The following is a 5,529-nucleotide window of genomic DNA, read 5'->3' as shown; positions in this document are numbered from 1 at the left end:
GAGGGACAGAGTGAGGTCACTGGGGACATACGATGTGTCCCAAGAAGGAGGAGTCAGCCTAGGGCCCAAGTAGGACATCTCCGTGATTACAGTCTGTGGCTATTTATAGGGACCAGAGGTGCTGTTGCTAGTGGGAGCGGAGGGGCTGAAAGAGTTCTCACCTCTTTTCTCCATAAAATAGGAGCGATGATCATCTCACAAATGTGAGGAAGGCAGCCTGAGCAGACGGCCAGCCAGAAGCGTCTGGCAAGGTTGGCTTAGGCCCGAGCCTATGGAAACGGCATCCTTATATGCCTCCTGCCAGGATTGGTTCTCGAATGTGGGTCAGGGCTGAGCCTGCAGGCAGCTGGAGGACCAGCTGAGAGGAGGCCTGGGGGCCACAGGAGCAAGGGGCCAGGCTATCAGAGGGACCCCGACACACGAGACCCTGTCATTTCTTTGCTTAGAGAATTGTATGCGCTTCTCCTTGTCTTAGGAACAAACTCCTTGAGAAGAGATCTGCCTCTTGCTGATCCTCCCAGCTCTACCACCTTCCCCTTCACCCCAGACACCTGAGGCTCTAGCCGTGGCAAAGAGCTCACCATTCCCTAGAATGTCCTTGTCTCTTCCTTGCCTTTACTGGAATTGCTTTCCCTCCTCTCCCCCCCTTTCTCTGCTTGGCAAACTTTTATTCAAGACCCAGTTTTTTTTTGTTGTTGTTGTTTTATTTTTAAAAGATTTTATTTATTTATTTGCGAGAGAGAATGAGAGACAGAGAGCACGAGAGGGAAGAGGGTCAGAGGGAGAAGCAGGCTCCCCGCTGAGCCGGGAGCCCGATGCGGGACTCGATCCCGGGACTCCAGGATCATGGCCTGAGCTGAAGGCAGTCGCTTAACCGACTGAGCCACCCAGGCGCCCAATTCAAGACCCAGTTTTAATGTGACATCATTCATCCATTCCACCACCTATGGAGTGTCCACCGTACTTCGTCCCTAGCTTGCCGTACTGACTGCACTCCAGTTTGTAAACCCATCTGCTCTGAGGGGTCACCTGGACAGTTTGAATGGACTCCTGGGTTCCAGAGTCAGACAGCTTTGTATTTGAATCCCAGTTTGTGTGACCTTGGGTAGGTCATTTATCTTCTCCGAGCCTTCATCATTTAGAGAAGAGGGACAGTAAAATAGCTCACAGGGCTCCTGAGACCCCAGGGGTGGAATGTTAGTGCTGCACCAGGGACCTAGTGTGCCTGGAGCAGTCAGGACTCTTGGTTGTAGGGACCTGAGCCTGGGTGGCTCAGTCAGTAAAGCGTCCTGGGATCATGACCTGAGCCGAAGGCAGATGCTTAACGACTGAGCCACCCAGGCACCCATAAATAAAATCTTAAAAAAAAAAAAAAGGGGGACTCTTGGTTGTAAGTGACAGAGCTAATTTTAAAAATCTCCTTTTATAGTTGATTTGTTTGAATCAGGATCCAAAGAAAGCCCAAATATGACAGTTGATTGATTTTTTTAAAGATTTTATTTTATTTTATTTTATTTATTTGACAGAGAGAGAGAGGGAGGGAAAGAGAATAAACAGGGGCAGCAGCAGAGGGAGAGGGAGAAGTGGGCTCCCTGCGGGGCTCCATCCTAGGACCCTGGGATCATGACCTGAGCTGAAGGCAGACGCTCAACTGACTGAGCCACCCAGGTGCCCTGATTGATATTTTTTAAGACTCTTTTACTGTTTTCCCTCTTTTTCTCTTAATGACATTTATTTGTTGAAACTGGGTAATTTGTTCTATAAAATTTTCACACATTTCTAGATTCACACATTTTCATATTCTAGATTTATGCAGTTGCTTCCTCATGGTGTTATTTAACCTGTTCTTCTATCCCCCTTGTTTCATACAAACTAATAGTTAGAGCTAGAGGCTTGATTAGATTCAAGATGCTGGTGATGATTGTAATGATGATTTTGGTAAGAATGCTACAAAGGTGCTACTATGTGCTTATTGCATCATTTTATAGGAGATACATAATATCTGGGTGTCCTACTTTTAGTGATAAGATTGACTGCTGAGTCCTTTTTTTTAAGGCAATCATGTAAAGGAGAACATAAGAAATTATTGCTAACTTTTTTTAGGTGTAATTATGTATTACATAAGGGTATTGTGAACTCAAAACATGCTTAGTGGAAAAAAGCCAGACCTAGACTGTATGATTTCATTTGCATGGAAAATTCTATACTGACAAAAAGCAGATCAATGGTTGCCTGGGGCTAAGGATAAGGATTGGTTATAGATGGGCATGAGGGAACTTTTAGGGGAGAAGGAAATATTTCATATCTTGATTATGGTGCTTATTACTTGGGTACATACATTTGTAATGGAACCATGCACTTAAAAAGAGTGTGGTTTATTGTATGGGAAGAAAGATGTATTTTATTGTAAATAAAGGTGATTTTAGAAGGAAATGAAACAAGGTTACAACTAGAATAAGAAGAATCCCTTCAAAATAGCCACAAAACCATAATATGCCTATGGGGGAAAATCTAATGATATATAAGACCTTTACAGAGAAAATGATAAGATTATATTAAAGAACATAACAGAAGACATAAATACGTGGACCAATAAACTACATGCATGGATGGAAGTCTTAATATCATTCCTAAATTAATCTATAAGGTTAATTCAATTTTATTAAAAATTCTAAGGTTTTAAAGAAGTCTTTGTTAGAGGGGCATACTGAAGTATTTAAGTTGAAATGCTATGATGTCTAGGATTTGTTTTAATAGATGCCAAGAAAATAATGTGGAAGAAGAAATGAATCAACAATGGCCACGTGTTGATAATTGTTGAAGCTGGGGGGTGAGTACGCATTCTAGAAAGTGACCAATACTGTGCATGGTTTACAGGTGAGGAAACATCCCTCTGCCCGGCAGCAGGACATGGTGAAGCTGCAGTTCTCCGGGTCTGTCTGACTCCATCATGCTCTACAGCCTCTTGAGGGCAGTCCTGTCTTGCTCCATAGCACATGTACTCATCAGGACTCTTTCAGTTGTAAGTGCCAGAAATCCAACTCAAACTTACTGGCCTATGTGGAAAAAGGAACCTATGTCTTTCTTTCTTTTCTTTTTTTTTAAAAGATTTTATTTATTTATTTGACAGAGACAGAGACGGCGAGACCGGGAACACAAGCAGGGGGAATGGGAGAGGGAGAAGCAGGCTTCCCGCTGAGCAGGGAGCCCGATGTGGGCCTCGATCCCAGGACTCTGGGATCATGACCTGAGCCGAAGGCAGCCACTTAACGACTGAGCCACCCAGACGCCCCAGGAACCTATGTCTTATGTGACAGAAAGGCTAAGGGGTTCAGGCACAGCTTGATCCAGATACTCAAATGATGTCAAGAATATGTCAGTCTTCATATCTCGCTTCTGCAGTTGTCTGTGTGGGCTGATTCCGGACAACTTTTCCTATGTGGTGACAAGATAGTCACTGCTAGTGCTAACCTTATAGCCTATCAGCTTACTAACCCCCAGGGGAAAGAGGGCTCTTTTTTCTAGCAGCTCCAGCGAATCTGCTTCTGATTACATAGCCTTGAATCAAGTGCCCACCCCTGAACCAAGCAAAAAAGATTGCTTTGACTGTGGAACTGTGGCCCTGTGCTCACCTTGGATACCCTCTTGAACTTCGGGGGCTGCCAGTAAGGAAAGGTTGGTCCCCCAAAGGAAAATCCAGATGCGGCCACCAGGACAGAGGGTTTGGTAAGATGCTGGGCCAGCAGCACCCAACAGGTACACTGTCCCAACGCCCCTCATCGGGAGCAGTCAGCCCCTTCTTAGATACAAGAGGAGGCTCACGGCAGGACCTTCACCACCCACCAGACGCTCAGTCTTGTGTTCTCCGGACATCTGCTTCCGGAGAAGCCGAAACATAACTTCCATCACTGGCCTCCCACAGTCCTCTGCGGCGGCCCCATACCCGCCCGCCCCACCCCACACTGCAGACCCGCTGGGATGTGAAAGCAGCGTCTGTGCTTCCCAGCTTGTCCCTCTGCACGCCTGTCAGGCTCTTGCTTCCGGGCCATGGTTTTCAGGTCTCTCGCCAACGCACTGGTCCTCTGCTGGGAAAGGAGGCGCTCCAGGATGGAAGGCAGTGTGAGCCCGTTTCCTCTGTAAAATGGAGGGGGTATCTGCCCCCTAGAGGAGTTGTGCGGATTAAAGGAGCGAGGCCTATTCACAGCGCCGAGACAGTCCCCGCACGGAGTAGATGCACAGTAAATGCCGCCTGTTATTCTTACCACTTCCGGTGGAGACTATACATCCCGGTCCGGTCCGTTCCGGTCCAGCGGCAGGCCGTCAGGAACACCACCACCCGCAGGTTCCTGTGATTGAATCGTGTGGAACACTTTTACATGCGTTGTCTCATTTGAGCCTTATCACTTTGCAGAGAGGGCAGGACAGATCGTATTTATCCCCCATTTACAGATGAAGAAACTGAGGTTCAGAGAGGTTAGACGTCATGGCCAAGAGCATGCAGCCAGTCAGTGGTGGCGGTGGGATGTGAGCCAGTCCCTTGAAGAATCACGTTATTGGGCCTTTGCTCAGCTGCCCCTCAGCCCACAAGTCCTCCACCAGTGGTGCCTGTTGGCCCTCTCTCACCTTCTCAGGTCCAGCCGCAACACCTGGTAAATAGTAACAATGGGGAGAGCCAACATTTATTAAGCACTTGCTACACTCCAAATGAGGTACATAAAGCTTTGCTTTCTCCATAACCTCTTGAGCTAGGCATGACTCGTACAGAGGGAGAAACTGAGGCTGAGGGAGGTTAAGTAGCCTGCCCAGGGTCACTCGGTAGTGTGACAGCCAGGAGCCGAACTTGGAAAGCAATCTGATTCTGGAGTCCGCCTCTTTTGCCCTGTGCATTGCCGTCCCCATGACGCCTTCTCTGAATCCAAGGATGACCATGGCGTCCTCCTTCCTCTTGAGTATGGAGTCTGGCTGCCTCCTCTGTTTTAGCATCCTTGGAGCCATCCCTGCGCTCCTCTCCCTCTAGGAGGCTGAGAGCTCTCTGGGGACAGGTATCTGACCCTGACTCATTGACCTGGGCCGCCCCTGTGATGCCAGAGTAATTCATTGGTTCCCTGTGAGGCAGGCGGGGTCGGAAGTGCTCCTGGATGAAAACAGGAGATGGGAGAGGAGAAGTGACTCTCCCAAGGCCACCGTTTGTAAATGTAGGAGCCTGGACGAGACCCCAGGGCTCGGCTCTCCACCCCCGGTCTGGGAGTGGGAGGCGGAAGGCAGCTCAGCCTTAGCTGGGGGTGGGCGTGGGGGCCCGATGGGCGCTTTTGTGAATGCCAGGGACAGGATGGTGAGTGGGCTGGGGGCGGACTGAAGGAGGGAAGAAGGAACAGGGTATTTTTGCATTTTGACATTACAAAAGTGCCGATTAGATTGTCAGCGACTGGCCGGCAGCATCTGTTTGGGTTCGGAGTTGGCAGGCGAGGCCGAGCTGGGCGGAGGGAGGGGCGGCGGCGGACTGGGCCGGGGGGGGGGGGGGGGGGGGGG

Source organism: Neomonachus schauinslandi, chromosome 5, assembly GCF_002201575.2.
Source record: "Neomonachus schauinslandi chromosome 5, ASM220157v2, whole genome shotgun sequence".
NCBI classification, from domain to species: Eukaryota; Metazoa; Chordata; class Mammalia; order Carnivora; family Phocidae; genus Neomonachus; species Neomonachus schauinslandi.
This window is presented reverse-complemented; position numbering follows the sequence as displayed.